Source organism: Notolepis coatsorum (genome assembly GCF_963971535.1).
Source record: "Notolepis coatsorum genome assembly, chromosome: 19".
Classification (NCBI taxonomy): Eukaryota; Metazoa; Chordata; class Actinopteri; order Aulopiformes; family Paralepididae; genus Notolepis; species Notolepis coatsorum.
In genome coordinates, this window is record NC_140183.1 from 73,037,938 (window position 1) to 73,057,612 (window position 19,675).

Genomic DNA, 19,675 nt, shown 5'->3' on the forward strand with positions numbered 1-19,675 from the left:
CTGTCATTAGGACTTCTTCCGCCACGGTCTGGGCCCCAAGCACGGCGTACAGGGCTGTCTTTATAGAACGTACTTCTCGTTCCCAGGTTCCACCGAAGTGGTGTGCGTTCGGGGGATTAAACTGGAAGTCAATCTGGGATGGAGCGAGGTGGGTCTTAAGTTCTGGGCCCATAGCTTGGAAGCTCTCTCTCAGCTCTCTTTCTCCGCCTTTGAAGTTTGTCCCGTGATCAGACAACAATGTAGACGGTTTTCCTTTCCGTGATGTGAATCTTCGGAAGGCCATAAGGAATGAGTCTGTGCTCATGGTCGGAAGGAGTTCGATATGTATCGCTCTGGTGGTCATGCATTTGAATACAATACCCCACCGCTTCTCGGTTCCTCTTCCTTTCTTTATGTACAACGGGCCAAAACAGTCCATGCCTGTGGAGTGGAATGGCTTGTCGCCGAGTCGGAGGCGACAGGGAGGTAGGTCAGCCATCCGGGGTATGCTGGGCTGCGCGCGCCACTTTCGGCAGTCTAGACAGGTTCGCTGGAAGCGTCGCACTGCTTCTCTTCCTTGAAGTATCCAATAGCGACGTCTGATCTCCGCGAAGACTCTCTCTGCTCCTGCGTGGTGTACATCCTCGTCGTATTTCTTTATGATCAGCTCTGTGACCTTGTGTCGGCTGTTCAAGACTATCGGGTACTTAACGTCATCCGGTAGATTGGGGGCTCTCCGCAGACGACCACCCACTCTGATGAGATTATGCTCCGTGGTCAGGGGTTTGTGTCTATAGTGGAGCGAGTCTGTTTTGAAGCGCCAGACTAGTCCTAATGTCATTTCTTGGGCTTCTCCTGGGATTGTCGCCATCCAGGTCTCGCTGCTGGCAGCCTTGTCCGCGGGGGAGAGGCTGCGCAATACGTGCGGGTCACTGCTGGCCCACTGCCTGAGATCAAAGCCGCCTTTGATCAGGGAGGCGCGTAGCTTGATTAGGAGAGCCTCGGCTTCTTCTTGAGTCGAAACGCTTTGTAAACAGTTGTCCACGTAGAAACTGTTCTTCACACTGTGTCGGACCTCTTCATCTGCTGCTGGTTCCTCTGCGACGTGTTTCTGTAGTGCAAATGTAGCACAGCACGGGCTGCATGTGGTTCCGAAGGGGAGGACTTCCCACTGGTAGATGGCTGGGTGCTCATCTCCGATCCTCTCTCTCCATAGGAACCGCAGCAGGGGCTTGTCCTCCTCCACTAGTCTCACCTGCAGGAACATCCCTTTGATATCCCCGCTGATAGCCACCTTGTCCTGGCGGAAGCGCAGTAGCACGCCTAGTAGAGAGGGGCCGAGTGTGGGGCCGGGCAAGAGCTCTTTATTCAGATTTTGGGATCCGATCTGGTAGCTGCAGTTAAACACAATGCGATCCTTGCCGTTGTGGTGGACCTTGTGGTGCGGCACGTACCATGATTCGGTCGTCTGATCGGCCTCTTTAATGTCAATCTTTGTCACGTGTCCCGCTGTGATTAGCTTCTCAATCTCAGCGCGGTACACACTCTCTTGAGCGGGGTCTTTGGCTAGGCGCCGCTCTGTGTTCAATAGATACCGCTCCGTGGCGTCTTTCTTTGCGTGAAAGGTGGGCATTCCCTCTCGCCTCAGGAGTGGAGTTGCGTATCTCATCACTCCGCCGACTGTGACTCTTTTTGTCCCTTGCTCGAGGAGGTTGATGGCGTAAATGTCTTCTTTAGAACGAATGTCTTTCTTTTCGTTCTTAAAGGGCATTGTCTCTAGTGTCCATAGCCTCTCGACATGCTGCAGGAGAGTGGTGTCTTCTTTTGTCGCTCTGGAGTGGAGGCAGCTAGTGGCTGCTGTTCGGTTGAGAGATTTAGCGAGGGGGCCTTGTAGTGTCCACCCTAGGCGGGTCTCGACTGCTGCAGGACAGCCTCGGGGTCCTGTATGGACCCGGTCAATCGGGACGATGAGGTCTGCATGGTCGGAGCCTATCAGCAGGGTCGGGGTGGCGCCGTCTATGAGCGGGATAGGTAGTTGACGCAGGTGCACATATTTATCCATCAGCTTGGCGATGGGGTAGGTGTACTGTGATAGTCCTATTTCTTGGCTGGTGAAAGCATTTGTAATCCTATACCGTCGCTCTGGCTGCCCGCTTGCTGCGAGAGTGAAGGAGACATTCTCGCCCTTTATCGTCTTTAAATCTCTTCTTATTGTCCGAATCGTCATTTGGTTCTCGCTCCCCCGCAGTCCCAGCTGGGCCGCAGCGGACGCGAGCAGAAGGGTCTTCTCTGACCCGTCATCAAGGACGGCGTAAGTGTCCATGACTTTATCTTGGTAGCTCAATGTTACACGGACTACCTTTAAGAGCACTTGGGCGCCGCTGCTGCTGGCGGGGTCAATGTACATGACACTTGCCTTGGTGCTGCTCGATGGTGCAGGTGCAGGCCTTCTTCTGTTACTGTCGTGTAGTACATCTAGATGGGCTCCGTCACACCGACTGCACCTCTTCTTTAGGCGGCATTCGGCTGCCATGTGACTGCGCGCACATCGGTAACAGCGCCTGTTGGACTTTATCCATTGACTCACTTCTTCTGCATTCATCTTTGTGAACAGGTCACATTGTGACAGCCAGTGTTCCTTCTCGCAGTACGGGCACACCATCTTCCACTTCTCTTTTCTCAAGGGGGTACTGTGGTTCTTACTGCTCGGTACTGATTCTGATTGGTGCATGACAGTCACCGATCTTCTTCCATCGTTTATTCTCCTGGGTCCCTCTCTGGAGCTTGGCGTGCTCCGCACGAACGTATCCAGTCGTAAGCTGCTGACTTCTCTCGCCAGGAAGTCGGCTAGATCGAGGAGGGATGGTTCGGGACCGTTAGGATCACGGTGGTCTCTCTGCCGCCTGAAGCGCTCTTGTCTGGCGGGTGGCAGCTTCTCTAAAATCCTCTCGACGTTAGAGTTGGCGTATAGCTCGTGCATGCCCTTTTCCTGTTGCGCTCCCAGCATCCCTACCAGGGACTGCACTTTTATAGACAGGTCGTCTAATGAGCGATTGTCTGTTGCTGGGGGTAGGCGATCAATATGCCTTATCTCTTGGATTACGTAATCCCATATACGTCCATATCTCTGGTCCAGCGCTGCTAGAGCCGCGGTGTATGGGGTCGTAGAGGTGGCATAGGCTAGCGCTATATTGTGCGCTCGCGGTACTTTCAGGTGCTTCAGTAATATTGCATACTAAGCACATCCGGAGCTCCGTGTACTGTGCTCGATTCTCATAGGTGAAGTCTGGGAACGTCGGTGTGGCAATGTATGACGCCGTGGATGGCTGATACATCGGCGAGCGTTGGGGGAGAGACCTCCTAGGCGAGTCTCCTCTTGCGCCTCTCTGTGGGCTGGTACCGGCAGGGTACCATGGCCCGCTGGTCCAGGTGCTATTCCTCGGGGCTGGTCGTGCGTCATGCTCACCCGTGAATAGAGTCGGGGGTCTGTAGCGCAGTGCCGCGGGGGTATAGCCTGGGCTGTACTGGACCTCCTGGTCCGGTGGAGTACTGTGCTGTCGTCGGGCTTGGTTCTCCTCCTCTCCCTCTTCTTCTTCTATCAGGTCCTCTAGATCCTGTAGTCGTTTATTTAGCTTCTCCGCAGTGTATGCCGCTCCTTCCTTGTAGCTGGGTCTCGCTTGGACCGGTCTGGGAAGGGGGTCTGCGGGGGGTATAGGCTTGGTCTGTTGGTCAAGTTCAGGGTCGCTTGCTCGGTTAGGAGACGCTGCCCTTGACTGTTGTCTCGACGAGTTCCTTGAACCCCTGGCGGAGGGAGAGGGTGTTGCCTTGAGGATCAGCTGCTCCATTAGCTGTGCTTGTAACTTGTCGCGCTCGGCTTGTAGTCTGTCGCGCTCGGTTTCGCGCTGGATGAGAGCGAGGTCGCGCTGGTTGAGAGCGAGGTCGCGCTCTGCCTCTCTTTGGGCACCGTCAGCGGCGCGCTGGGTGTCTGCTCGGTCTCTTGCCATATTCTCTTCCGTCTGAAGGCGTCTCATCTCCAGGCATATGCGCTCTTCTTCGCTCCGTTGCTGTGTCTGGAGTCGATCGCGTTCACCCTGAAGTCGATCGCGTTCACCCTGAAGTCGATCGCGTTCGGTAGAGGCTGTCAGGCTGACGAGGAACGCCTGTGATAGCATCCTCTCCGCTTCGCTGGGGGAAGACGGTTGTAGAGGTGAGCCGCTCCTGGCGGTACTCGTTGGGGAGTCCCGGAGCTCTATTTCCTCGGCGCTCTCCTCCTCTTCTTCCGTGCAGAGTTCTCTCTCTGTAGGGTTGTCTTCCTCCCGGGGCTGGTCGGGGACTACTTCTTCGGTATTGGCGGGGGGTAAAGGCATGTCAGCTCCCTCCTGGTCCCCACCGTGAGCTTGGTCAGTTACATTAGAACCCACTAGGGCCTCTGTGGTCGGGGTAACCTGTTCGTTAAGGTCAGACATAATTTTACTTTCTACTTTTACCGGGTTTACCGTTTGTCGAAGGCTAGGTAGTTGACTGACAGCGTAATCCTCTAACTACTGAGGTGGCTGTCGTCTGCGCTGCGGGCGTTCTACGTTAGGAGGACCGTTTCGTGGAGTGTTCATCATAGGCCATTTCAATATTAATAACACTATATTAATATTACACTAGTTACCCTCCGGCTCGAAGGACCAATTGTAACTGAGGGGTACAATTCCCTGACTGTATTGATAAGTATGGTATCATTAAACCACTACCGATTATGTACTTTAACTTCTGGCCATCCAGTACAAGATATAGATATGATGAACACTTTCCCACCTGATGAAACGAAGTCCACACAAATGTATAAATCGAATATTTTATATAGCAAAGGGTATATACAACGTTCACTTAATGACATTTATGATTTGAATGCACTTGTAAGGCAAATGAGTATTCGTAGGCAAATCAACATTGAATGTCCAATCTCTGGTTACGCAGGGAGCAAGTATACAACCTGGTTCTTTAGGGAACTATAGCGATGGTACTTAAATGATTATAGCTGGATACACTAAAGGGGGGTCCCGCTGGTTGTAAGTCAGTAGGGGGGGGGGGGGGTTAGGAGAGCCGCTGGCGATATCCCATCTGGCCGACGATTTCTTGGGAGAATTCAGAGTGCTGAACACGGTGCCCACAGAACCTCGGTCCGCAGATGAATACAGCTGGGCCCTCTTGTAGACGGTAGCTGCCGGTCCACAACGAAGAGACGTGAGGCGACCTCACTCGGGGTAGAGCGCCGTCTCACCTGGACTCCTCTCGGGGGGGTAGTTCCAACACTCAGCAGTGTTGGCCGTTATCCATGGCATAATCAAAGCACCCAAAGCACGTAGATAATCCAAGCCGTGTAGGGCTCGCCGTCGTCCGGGTAAAGTAATCCAATGTACAGGTCCACTCGTCCTGGCCCAGAGCTCCTCGGATGCAAGCACCACACGTGGTCTGCCCAGCCTGGTTAAGACTCTAGATAACGCCAGGAACGATGGGGGTACTACTCACTTTATAACTCTAACCGAACGATGCACCATACATAATAGACTATTATTAACTTAATAGAAATACGTCCCACACGACGGTATAGTGCCAAACTATGACAATTCAACTATTAATCCACACGATGTCTCAATGCCTATTCTGAGGCCAAGTAGGCCATACTGCACCACACGTGGGTCGTGGGTGAGGCTTCACGTCTGTTACTAGGTTGGAGGGTAAAGGACTAATGGACTAAAAGAAAGTTCTACTTTACTTGCGCCATATATATATGCGCTGTGAACAAATAGTACCATTCGTATTTCGCCAGACGTATTCCTACGCGGAACCGGGCTTGTAACGACATGTTCGTCGGCACGATTGAACTTGAACCAAGGGGCTTGGCTGCTGGCGCCAGGTTCTTGTCCAATGGTAGAATGAAACTATTATGGGCTGTTAGTAGACTAAAGGGATATTCAGTGTATATGTACAAGGAATATACAAGGGATATCAAACGATATACAAATACTATTAAATATATATCCATAAATAAATATATATATTCGGTTTAATCTGATCCTTCACAACACCATAAAATACCTTTTTTGTCATTTTAATACTTTTTTTTGTCATTTTAATAACAAACTGCTTATACACAGGCATATGCATCATAATTAGACCCACTATGCTTCTTTGACTTGTGCCTTCAATCAACAAATCTCATCTTGTACCATATGTATTTCAAAATGTTGGCCAATATTCAAATCCTGTATTCATCCTCTCAAATCAGGCCCTAATGGTGAACGGTTTGCATTTATGTTGAATGAAGTAAGAATCCACTGCAGTAAAAATATCCTCACCTCGGTAAGGTTGACTGACATGAGAATGTCCTGCTTCAGATCCTCATTTTCGATATACTGCACATAAACGATGAGCACAGCCTCGTCTGCGACAGTTGTAGTTTCATCAAGTTGTATGGCAAATGGACTGTCATGGAATATATTATCATGTCATTATGGATCTGTGTTGTTTTATCATTTTACAGACTGTTACACTGAGATCAGCGTAATGTGTGTGTGTCTCTTTAAAAGACACACAATAATCCTCTGTCCTGCCCGGCCAGCCAAAACAATGTTGTTATTAACTCCTGTAGATGGGAGCCATTTCTGTTGACTTTCAGAATATCCTTGTGTATTAAACTATGTTCTGCCATATAGGCCATAAGCCACATAGACAGTTACAATGAGTATTCTATTATAAAGGCCCAGACTATAGGTCACAGGATTGTGTTTCTTCAGAGCCATAACCCAAGGTTATGGGAACTGTTAGACGGAGCTGTTTTCCTTCCAGGCTATAGCCATAACATAGTCGTATTATTAATTTCTCTAACCAGCCATTTTGTTTTCTTCTACGTCATGTCATGTATTTAATTGTATGTCTGACCAAGGCTCGGGGTCAGTCTTCGGCCAGATGCTAGTGGGTTAACATATACTGTCTCTGGCTGTTGACTGTCCTTTCATACGTGGCCATGTTGAAATAAACTTTCTTGTTATTGTTAATAAACTTTTCTATTATTAATAATGACTCAGAATGATTTGTAAACGGCTCATCGTTTAGTCCATAGAGATTTCCCATTACAGATGGCGACGAGAGAAATTATGGGATATTTTTTTTAACTAGTTTATTAGATTTTAAAGCGATGGGGGTCGAGTTGGCCGCGAAGCGGGCTCTGCGGACAGGTTGAATCTTGAGTTTCAAGGGAAGCGCTTCCTTATCTCAAACTCCTCCGCGCATTGGAAGGGGGGAGAGAACCACCTGCGCCGTCCGTTTTGCTGTCACCTCCGGCTTGAACCTTGGGAACGCGTGGGGAATATTCGGTGAGCTGTTGGCATTCTGTTTAAAGTGGTTTTGTTTTGCATCTATGAAGTAGTTAGGTTACGATTAGATTAGGACGTCTAGGTTGACCAGATAGCGTATGACAGAGTGGTGATTGCCGACGAGCAGTCCAGGGGAGAATTAATATCTCCTGCCTCAAAGCCTCCGAGATAATACAGGAGAAGGGGGACGCCTGTCTACGACTGTCTTGTCAACTCTGACAGGTAAACCTATGGGGATGCGAGTGGGGTATTGAAGTTATTTTTGGGGTTCTGGGTCAAGTGGGTGTCTAACATTAGAACATAGTTTTTTCTGTGTGTAACCCTCTTGTGTTCCTGGATTTAAGGGGTGCGTTCTGGTAATTAGCGAGAATTACATTTGTATCCGATAGGGGTAGGCGTGTGCAAAGTGTACTGTGAAGTATGTTAGGAATTACAGGAGTTCATGCAATGGGTCCCACTATTTAGCGTGGGTTATCTTTTAAGCACTGATTGTTTTTTTTTGGTTATTATTTCACAAGGAGGCGGGAAGAGGGTCCGTGCGTGGAGAATACCAACAGGGGAGGCAGGTGTTGTGTTGTGTGATTAGTTTCTATCACCTATCTGGTCAAAAACTGCAGTTTTTCTGAAAAGAAATAGGATAGGGCGTTGTTGATACGCTGTTTTCACAGAGCTTTTTATCTCCGAGTGCTTAGAGGAACCTAATTTCTTGGGGGCCACATATTTTATTTTTGTGTTGTTTTTGTCTGTTAAGGGAAAAAAGAAGCGTGTTAGAGAATGGAGAATGTGGACAGTTTAGAGGAGCAGGGGGCGGCCTGTGGGTTTGTGAGGGAAGAAGCTAACACTCTGTTCTCTTTCTCTTCTCCCACGGTGTGCCCGGGGCTGGATTTCGGGCTCGGTGCCTTTCCGTGTGCGTCACCAGCTGTCCCGCCGCGTCAGCGGTCTCACCGACGACCATCAACTCCGGTGCGAGGAGACAGGCCTCATATGCCACCCCCCGCAGCGGCCACACATGAGGCTGGATCAATAACAGCAGATGAATTGGCCAGACAATTAGAGATGCTGAGGTTGTATGCTCAAGAGCTGACGCAGCGGTCACACCTGTCACTGATAACAGCGGTCGGACAGTCACAGTTAGCCCTGGTGAAAACGGTCTCACAGCTTGGGCAGGGCATCCCGAGGAAGGTCCCGGGAAAGAGGCAGCGCAAAGCTGCTGGTTTTTGTTTTATATGCAGCAGGGCCGGTCATTGGCATAAAAATTGTGCCTATAAGGAGGTGTTTGAGAGGAAAAAAGCACAATGGCGAGCGGAGTTGCAAGGCGGGACCGGCCCTCAGCGCATTTGACTGGACGCACGGCGGGGAGGCATCGACCTGAGGACAGGATGATGGCAGGCAGAGTATAGCGCACACTCACACATGCTTACATGCACGCACGCTATGAGAAGGATAGAAAACAATTCGAGTTGAAATGCAATTTGTCATTAGATATTTCCACTGAAAAACCCTATCAGATTTATAACAGAGTGTCATGGAGGAGCACATTGAGGTCTGCACACAGCAAAGTGCTGATCGATAGAAATACAGGTACAGAAATCTATTAAAGCCAGCCATGTAAACAAATCACTGACAATGGCCCTTCTGAAATGTTAGATCATTGAGCAACAAATCTTTCTTAATCAATGATCTGATAACTGAAAGTAGTTTGCAATGCATGTGCCTAGTGGCATTATTTTTTATAAACGCAGGGTTTGTTATCACTGTTTTTTTTTTCTCATCGCATTGTACCGGCCACCAAAATACTCATTGATATTTACATAAATTAACACTTATGTCTGTGATCAATACATAGAACTATCCTACGGGTCGCATGTATCGCGTAGACTAGAGAGTCGACACTAGGTCTAAAGGACCCACTGGATAGGTACAGGTATAGATATGGTATCTACAGATATGTAAGGGAGAATTATGTGCGTGCTATCATACAATAAATAAATCGATTAATTGCCGCGAGGATTAAAATGAATGCATGATTTTGAGCTTGCCTATAGCAACGCCAGCTACATATAGCTTAACTACATTTCTCAATAGTGTTTCCTTTTAACCGAGTAGCGTTATGGGTGGTGTTCGTTCAGTGATAACAACATTAGCTAAATAGCTAACAAAATGAATAAACGGGTGGCTACGACACAGAATAACGTTAACACAATTACATGCATCATTGTTTACAATAAGCGGGTGGTCAAAGGACTGACAGCGGGGACAAGTTAAACATGAATCAATTTATTATAACGGGTAGATTGCCTACACACCACAGGGCTACTGTTCTGGGATATAGGGTAGCTGCATCTAACGTTAGGAGCTAACGTTAAATCGAACCTAAAGTTAGTTGTTCACCAGCAATGGCAACATTTGTTTTATCATTAGCGTATCATTGGCTCCCCGAACACAGAACCGGACGAGACAAGTTGTTTGCGCATAGGATAATCACACAACAATACTTCCGGTCCGGTGGGTGGGCTTCAAAATAAAAGTCTAAGAACACCGGAAAAGACGGAGCGGTGGCCTTCAAAATAAAGGTCAAGACGGCGTTTTCCTCCGCGAGTACTCGAGCACATCATGTGACCCAGGATGGCCTATTTCCTCCTCTAGACGTGAGGGGAACACTGTCAATTCCGATAGCTGTAAATAAAACGGAGGTACTATGGTGAACTTTATGAATATGTTTAGCCATTGCATAATCCATGTTGTTAGTTTTGATAGCATATTTATGATCTGCCAGTTGATCAAGTAGGCGGCGTTTCGTACGACCAACATAAAAAGAGTCACATTTGGAACAAGACAGACAGACAGTATATAAATAACATGTGTCGTTTGACAATTAATGAAGCCCCAGAAGTATATGTCTGTTTTGTAACTGGGTGGGTGAAACTTTTTTGATCTTATCACCACATCGCATTGTTTGCAGTGACCACATCTATACGTTCCTATAGGAGGCTTTGGTAACCATGTAGATTTGACATCTGCCGGTAGATGGCTTCGTACTAATTTATCTCCGGGATTGGGAGCTCTCCTAAATGTACAGAGGGGTGGGTCAGGGAATATGTTAGACAGGGCCTCATCACATTGGATCAAGCTCCAATTCTTTTTAATTATATTGCGAACAGCAAAGGCCTTAGTACTATAAGGGGTAGAGAGAAAAACACCCTATCGGTTTTCTCTGTCAGTGTCTTTCTTTTTAAGTGGGAGTCGCGTTCTACAGTAGCGGCTTCAGATATAGCTGTTTTAAGAGTATTATGTGTATAGCCACGTTCTCTAAAGCGATCATACATTTCTCTGCTCTTTTCTCTAAAAACAGCCTCACTGTCACAGATTCTACGTACTCTTTTAAATTGGCCGTAGCGAACATTATTGATCAAAGTAGAGGGATGGAAGCTCTCCGCATGTAAAATAGTATTTTTTTTTATGCGTTAACTTCCTGTACAATGACATATGTAGGTCACCATTAAAATCTTTAGTGATTTCTAAGTCCAGAAAATGGATCTTATCAGGGCTCAATACACACGATTGTTAAGGGGGTGCAGACCGAGGAGACGGGATTTTGTCAACAAAGAAATTTGAAGAAATCATTACCCATAGAATACTGTGTGATGGCCATGTACAGTGGTGCTGTGTATTGCATGTATATATTTATCTATATCTACAGATATTCCTGCATATGTTCCTGTTTATATATTAGATTGGATTCAAATGTATTGTCATTATACAGCACAAGTACAGTATAGATATAGTATATAAAAGCCATAGTAGCTGGCTGAAAAAGAAATAGTTTTTTTCTCAAACTCATGTCTGATCACAAAGTGAGAGCGAGCTCTCGCTTGAATACACAGTTAATACATGCATATGACATGGAAGGGACTGGAAAAGTACCCGGAGAGAAGGCTGAAATGACTTATTATGACTGACTCTTAAGGAAAACAAGGCAGTTCCCACAACAGTGTGACCTACAGCCTTATACCATTCAGGGCTCTATTACCATCTAGTGGCGTAGACTGGGAAGGCAGGGAGGTGTTGATTTAGGACGGAGACCTATCTCAGAGTCAGAAATAAATGTTATTTCTCTCTCTCTCTTTAATCTTGTACGTCTGTTTGAGGCGAGACACCCCAGGTGAATAGTCGAATATACTTTTATTTTTAATTTTTTGTTGATTTTGAGATTTTGTTATATTTTGCTTCCTAAACATGTCTTCTATGGAACTAGTTACAATAAAACGTCAATATATTTTTTTTCTTAGTTTATATGTACATAACAAATTGGGAAAGTTTCATAGTGGTATCTATTCAAATATTTTTTGCCTATTAGGGGGTACTACACTGTACTACACTGTTTGTAGCCTGTGTGTAGTTCTGTTCAGTTCAGTAACATCATTATTATTATTATTCAGTTATCAGGCATGTGTTTAGGTTGTCTATTACTAAAGGTTTGGTTAGGTATTGTGTTTGTAAATATCTGTCAAAAAAAAAAAAAAAAATGGCATTTTACAAAACGGAACTTTGAAGGCGTTTTCCCAAAAATGAGTTTTAAGAGTCACATACACCAAACCTCCCAGTTCTATTCATATCTGTGTTCTGAAGGTATTTGCAGAGGGGTTTGTTGATATCGCATTCATACCCTGCTCTAATATGTCAACAAAATTAAGCTATCATTTTGAAAATGGCTTTATCCACTGTTCAGATTTCTGTCCTGGAATTATATGCAAATTAGTGCATATTTAAGTAGATCAGGCCTCATTTGCATATTTGAACATACAATTGTAATACAAAAAAAGTATTGTCTTAATATAAGTAGTCAACTGGGGAAGTTTCATTGTGATATATATTAGTTCACCTGCAGTGTCTCCCCTTAAGTTCAGTTCAGTCTTAGACCTGTCCTCTGGTAAGGATGTGAGAACTACAACACTCTAAACCTGAGTGACAGTGTAATTGAATGACCTTCGTCCAGCTTCAGAATACATTAGGAGATTGTTTTTAGTTCATGCAACAGTTCCAAATATGAGTATGACACTCACACAAACTATCAGGTTAATTAATGCGACCCCCAATGAAGAGTCCTCTGATCAAAACCAAGACTCGAGAACCACAGTTTTTTAATTTTTTATTTCTTTCTCTCTCTTTAATCTTATTCGTCTGTCACAGGCGTGCACGTGGTTGTTTTCAGTTATTTTTGAGCTATGTATTGCTTTGATTTTTACTGTTATTTCTTTTTCTCTTTTTCCTTTGGTGAAGTCTCTCGCTGTGTCTCCTGTGCGGTCCAGGCACCCCGTCTCTGCCCAAGAGGAGGACGCGCAGAGGACCGCTGTTGAGTGCTGGCCCAGCTATTCTACTGAACCGGGGTTCTGCTCTGCAGTTACAGCTATTCTACTGAACCGGGGTTCTGCTTTGCAGTTACAGCTATGACACTGGACAGTTCTCCGTGACCATCAGCCGAGACAAAGATATGTGAGACGGTTTCCAGCAGGCCTGTTTCATGAGGGCCTGAGTGGGGGAGCCGACTACAGCTGATTACGGGGAGACAAGCGGACCCAGCTAATCTACTGAACCAGAGCTCCACTCTGCAGCTACAGCATAGACACTGAGACAGTTTCTAGCAGGCCTGTTTCATGAGGGCCACAACCAAGGGCCTGAGTGGGGGGACCGACTACAGCTGGTTTCTGAGAAAGTAAGCTGTCCCAATCTGCTCCAGAACTGGGGGGCAGGGGGCCTATCGGCTAGTGAACGCTGGGGCGCTAGGACCATCGACCGACAGCTGACTCCAGTCTGATAGGATCAGTGGTCCTGAGATAAAGATCTTAGTGACAGTTTCCAGCAGGTCTAAGCCATTCACCGGACAGGATCATCGGGACCGAGCCACGGCATACCTCAGGGCAGCTCTGGCTGCAATTGTAGCTTACCACCACCGGTATGACTGTGTATGAACGAATAATGGACTCTGTGAAGCGCTCTGGGTGCCATGAAGAGCGCTATATAAATCCAAGTCATTATTACATGGACTGCAGAGGAGGGTGTTTGGACCGTCGGCCGGGGGAAGGAGGAGAGACCGTTCCGGGATTCGTCACGGATAATAAATGAGGCAAGTTTGAACCACAATATATACAGATATTACAGTATCATCCTAAGAGATATTAGGTAATGATGTAATGAACTTGATTCAGTTGGAGATGTTTTTGAATATGCTGTACATTGCAATGGTAAACTTGAGTTATGTTTCATTCTTTGTGAAGAGTCTGCGAATTGTAGTTTTGTTTTGTTTTAGCTATCTCCCGGCATCTGAGGGAATAGCCTTGAGCGCTGTGCAGTTTGCAGTCACGTGTTCTTGCTGTTGATCTGTTTTCGCTAAGAGTTTTGTGAGAAGGTTTTTGTTTTGAATAAGGGGAAATTATCTTTTTGGCGAGATACTCTCCTGTTTTCTTTTGTGATTTCTATTTTTCAGCTTGGTGGTGGGGGAAGTATGGCCTGGACAAAACCAGAGATTGGACTGTACTATTGAATCCTCCGACCACCGTCTGGACATTTGCAAAGAGACGCTAATGATGGTTGACTGTTATGGCAACTTCTCTTTTGCACGTGAAACGGGGTCTGTGCAGAGGGCCTTTTGTTTTTTTAGATAATAAAAATGGTTTGTGAGTTATTATAATCTGTGTTATTTTTGGTTTGAATGATAATATTTTTGTTGTCTTTATGAAGTGATAATGATTGTGATTAATATTATCAAGAGGAGGGAACTGTCGTGGAATATATTATCATGTCATTATGGATCTGTGTTGTTTTATCATTTTACAGACTGTTACACTGAGATCAGCGTAATGTGTGTGTGTCTCTTTAAAAGACACACACAATAATCCTCTGTCCTGCCCGGCCAGCCAAAACAATGTTGTTATTAACTCCTGTAGATGGGAGCCATTTCTGTTGACTTTCAGAATATCCTTGTGTATTAAACTATGTTCTGCCATATAGGCCATAAGCCACATAGACAGTTACAATGAGTATTCTATTATAAAGGCCCAGACTATAGGTCACGGGATTGTGTTTCTTCAGAGCCATAACCCAAGGTTATGGGAACTGTTAGATGGAGCTGTTTTCCTTCCAGGCTATAGCCATAACATAGTCGTATTATTAATTTCTCTAACCAGCCATTTTGTTTTCTTCTACGTCATGTCATGTATTTAATTGTATGTCTGACCAAGGCTCGGGGTCAGTCTTTGGCCAGACGCTAGTGGCTACTGTCTCTGGCTGTTGACTGTCCTTTCATACGTGGCCACGTTGAAATAAACTTTCTTGTTATTGTTAATAAACGTTTCTATTATTAATAATGACTCAGAATGATTTGTAAACGGCTCATCGTTTAGTCCATAGAGATTTCCCATTACAGGACCCTTTCTAAGCTTTTCTGACAGCTGCTGCTCGCAATCACTTGACATCTTATCAATTCGGTCTTTCACTACATTGTTCGAGAGTGGTACTGATTTTAGTTTATACGCCACCTGTGGGCCGCACAGTTTCTAAACCATTTTGATGCAGGCTGGTTTGATGAGCTGCTCGCCAATATTGTGCGGTTTCTTTGCTTTTGCAATTAAAAGCGAACACTCAAAGGAGGCTTCGGTAGCCTTCTGTAAATCACTGCCACCCCTGCTCCACGCTACTCTAACATCAACGGGCTTGTTCGCCTTGAGAGACTGTTCTTTCCCCCGAAAAAAGTCTGGATCCTTCCCAACGGTTTCTGGGTGCTTAGACGCCTGATGTCTCTTCAGCTTGCTGGGCTTCAGGCTCGAGTTTGCCAACTTTTCTCCACAAATCACACACTTGTCTGGTCCCTCAGTGAAGCCCATGGTGATGTAATTTTCGCGATTGCTGTATGTCCTAACTTTTTTTGCAGATGAGCTGCCGTCATCTCCTTTTCGTTTGTCACACATTTTCGCCTCTGGCGGCTGACTGCAGACGAGCCGAGAAAGTTAACTAGCGTGCTAGGCTAGCTACGGAAAGTGATACAGTCAACTGATTCGCGTTTTAGCGGCTACCCGGTAGCCTACTGTTAACGTTCAAAAATCATGTCTAGATGTTTATTTATTTATCTTTATCTTTTTTTATTGTAGTGGAGAGACTATTCATGCTTCTGATGATAAAAATATGCTAATTAAATATTTCTCTAAAAAAAAAAAAAAAAAAAAACTCAAATCATCTGTGGTCTGGCGGACCCCCTGCGCCCCCTGGCGGACCCCCAGGTTGGGAATCACTTTATACTGAACAATTGTTGTTTACACTTGTGTTTACTTGACTTCTTGACTTTCTATTTTTTACTTATTATACTTATTTATACTATCGTATTATTACCTAGCACACTCTCAGGAGCGAAACAGAAAGAAACATTTCATGCAAAGTATTCTGTATTTCTGTATGACAAATAATAAAGAAACTTGAGTGTGTCATAATCACAGCGAGAGCGTACTTCACCCCTCCTCCTTCTCCCCTCACATTCACCACGCACTCCTCCTCATCCTCCCTTCCATCCACATTCACCACGCACTCCTCTTCATCCTCCCTTCCATCCACCACGGAAGCCTCACGCCCTTATACGGTCAACAGCACCCCTTCACCTCCCGTCACTCAACCCAGCTGCACCTCATCCCCTGATTCACACGCTGTCAGGCACCTCACTCCTCACAGCTGTATCCCATCCCCTGATGATGAAGACCCTACTTCAACCGGACGACGCTGACCAGAAGTCGTCGTGGTGTTAGTATCATTACCTAGGTACGACGCCTCAGTCTGAAAACCTGCTAGGCATCCCCGTGTGATTATTCCCTGTTCTAACTTTCCTCGCTTGTGCCCAGGACCTCCGTGCCAGCGTGTCCCTGTCTGGACCCCCCTGGAGCTTACCAAGGAGTTCCTGCTCCCTCTCTCAACACGGACCCGTGTCTTCCGTCTGCAGTGGCACTGGAGTGCACCTGCTCCCTTTATCCCCAAATTCATACCTGTTGTACATTTCTGGATGTAATTCTTGCCTACTTGGGAATACCATTAAAACAACCTGAAACACTCGATTCTCCTCTCCTGTATTCAGCGATTGGGCTCTGCTTAAAACCCATTCTCACAGAGTGCATACCCATAGATCTGTAATCTGTGATCTCCTTTTCATGTCTGGGAAACTGGAATCATTAGGGTAAATTACAGGTAGTATATGAGATGCCCCTCGATTATGAGTGACCATATCAAGTTACAGTGCTATAAGATTTCCATGGTCAAAAATGCAATATCCTTTCATTGACCTGCACACACAGACAACAGACCTGCGATATTCCAATATATAACACCATGCCGTTTACCAATCTAATAAGGGGATTAGTGGTTGTTCTGTCTGCTACATACAGGTGCCATCTAGCAGGCGTAGAGCCCCTCTAATGAACATGAACTCTCACTGGCGAGCCACAGAGAAGTCCTTTCTTCCTGGTTTTCATCAACACTCCAGCCCCCATTGATGGCGGAACAGTGGCCGGGGACAAAAGCTGTATATACTGTACAAACAGAGCTCCCAGCCGCAGCACACTGACTCATTCTTCGGTGTGTGTGAGAACGGAGGGGGACCCCTTTCAGCCCCTTTGTGCTGGTGTCTGTCAACAGTGTAGTTGGAGGCAGAGCCCATTGTGGCGGCCAGTGTTTCTTATTGACACAGGGCCTCGCTATGCTTGTTCCCAGGGTCCAACCTGAGGACTCATGAATAATTGAGAGAGGATCCTCAGGGCCAGGAGGACGTTTTGCGAGCCTGACCGGGCTTGTTATGAAGCTAAGCTGTGGTTTCATACATGTAAGACAGCGTGTAGCAGGTATGGTCACGGCTGTTTGTGTTGACACCACTCTGCAGCGGTCACACGGCCAAGCATGTGGCCTGGTGCTCAGGACAGGTAATAAGAGAATACATGATCTTGGCTTCAGAATAACTGTTACAAGTGTGTGTGTGTGTGTGTGTGCGTGTATGCATGCATGTGTGTGTGTGTGTGTGTGTGTGTGTGTGTGTGTGTGTGTGTGTGTGTGTGTGTGTGTGTGTGTGTGTGTGTGTGTGTGTGTGTGTGTGTATGCACGTGCATGTGTGCACCCGCATGTGTGTACATGAGTGTATGCATATATGCATGCATGTGTGTGTGTGTGTGTGTGTGTGTGTATGTGTGTGTGTGTGTGTGTGTGTGTGTGTGTGTGTGTGTGTGTGTGTGTGTGTGTGTGTGTGTGTGTGTGTGTGTATGCACGTGCATGTGTGCACCCGCATGTGTGTACATGAGTGTATGCATATATGCATGCAGATGTGTGTGCATGCATTGTGTGTGTGTGTGTGTGTGTGTGTGTGTGTGTGCGTGCATGTGTGTGTGCATGCCAGGGTTGTGCTCAATTCACTTTCAATTAAATTCAGGAAAAGTGTCAAAATGAAAAGCTTTTATTATGAGAAGGTTGTCATATCCAACTTATTAAGACATAACAGAGAATAAAGGTTCTATCATTAGCCAATGAACTGCACAACCCCACTGTGTGCACACGCGCGCGCGTGTATGTGTGTGAATCTGGCAGAGGTGAGGTGCTTACATAAGGCTCCATATACAGCCGTTGAATTAGAATCAGAATCAGAATGAGGTTTATTGCCAACATACATCATACTTACAAATAAATGTGTCAGTGTCCTTTTCTTTAAAGCTGCACTATGCAGTTTCGGAGTGGGGGGATTGGTTTGCAGAGCCTGCAAAAGACATTTACTGTAATTCCTAAGAATAATTCTATCTTATGTTATCATAAATGAAAACAAAATAATTGTAGGTGCTGTGAAGTAAATGTAAGCCAAGAATATGTTTGTTAACAAACTTGCAGGCATTTAAATAATAACTTTTCAGCAAACCTTCCTCTGGGGACAGTTTGTTTAGTTATAGAAATATACCTGTTACATTTGCACTCTGGTTGGATGTCAAACTTATTTCGTTGTACTGTACTTGTGCTCTATAATGACAATACATTTTAATCTAAAATATTGGTGTCAATAAGAGCCTCTGTGGTTACCGATACAGAGGATTCATCAACACCCTTATCATATAGTTTAGGTTTATGAAAGGGTGAAATTGAGTCATGATTGATTTGCAAAATAAAGCAACATTTGATCACTGTTTAACCCCCCCCCCCCCCCCCCATCTCCATTTGGGTCCACATGCGGTATTCAACACCTCAACAGTGTAAAACCGGTTGATCTTCTGAATCTGAAAATGGCGCGGGGCGTGAAGATGAATGCCTTGAAGATGTGTTGTTCAGATGTGATGCTGCTCTGCGGAGTGGGAAGAGGAGGGTCGGGGTGGGGGTTAGACGTGCGCCAGGCCTGGATCTCCAGCAGGGGGCATCCGTTCAGGTCTGGCTCCCCCATCGGCCCGACCATCTGCTGAGAGGCTCACACGGCCTGCGGGGACCTGCCCTCTCTCCTCTTGCCTCTAAACACGGCTGCTGGACGAGGAGGAGGGTGGGGTGGGGGGGGGGGGGCTGGGGGACAAGGGGCCAGGACGGGTGCCGCCTGCTGCTCTGTGTAGCCAGGATCAAGGCAGTGTGTGTGTGTGTGTGTGTGTGTGTGTGTGTGTGTGTGTGTGTGTGTGTGTGTGGTGTGTGTGTGTGTGTGTGTGTGTGTGTGTGTGTGTGTGTGTGTGTGTACGGGGAGGAGGTCAGAGAGGGGCCTCATGCTTGTGTGCTGGAGCCTTTTCATGCTTCCTGCTTTGATCTGCTCTCTCATCCCTTCATCCCACGCGCTCCTGCGCCTCAGGCCCCTGGTTCGCAGCACACCGGTGGGGGGGGGGGGGGGGGGGCGGGCGACGGGTGGGGGGGGAGCCTGCTGCCTCACACAGAGACACTGCTTGTTCTGTCAGCGCAGGAGAGAGGCGCAGGGGGGAGAGAGCTGTCCATGGGGCATGGGCGCCCGGGTGCAGGGCCGCAGTGGGCGGAGGGATCGCCGTGTTTCAGTGTACAGTGCTCCCGTTCCTCTTTTATGCCTCCTCAGATCCCCCAAACAGTGGGCCGGGATTCTTGTGTGAAAAGCAACTGCCACAGTGCTCGGAGGGTGACCCCCTGACCCCTTACAACATGGGAAAGCTAACCCCTCAGCTGGTAGTTATATAAAGCCTCCGAGAGTCATGAGAATCCCTGATAAATCACTCCACCGCAGGCCCCTCATGGCCCTCTACGCTTCACATGGGGATGATGGCTCTTATTATAGAATTCCGGCCCTCCCCGCTTTCACTTTATCGCATGCTTTCAGCCCGGGTATC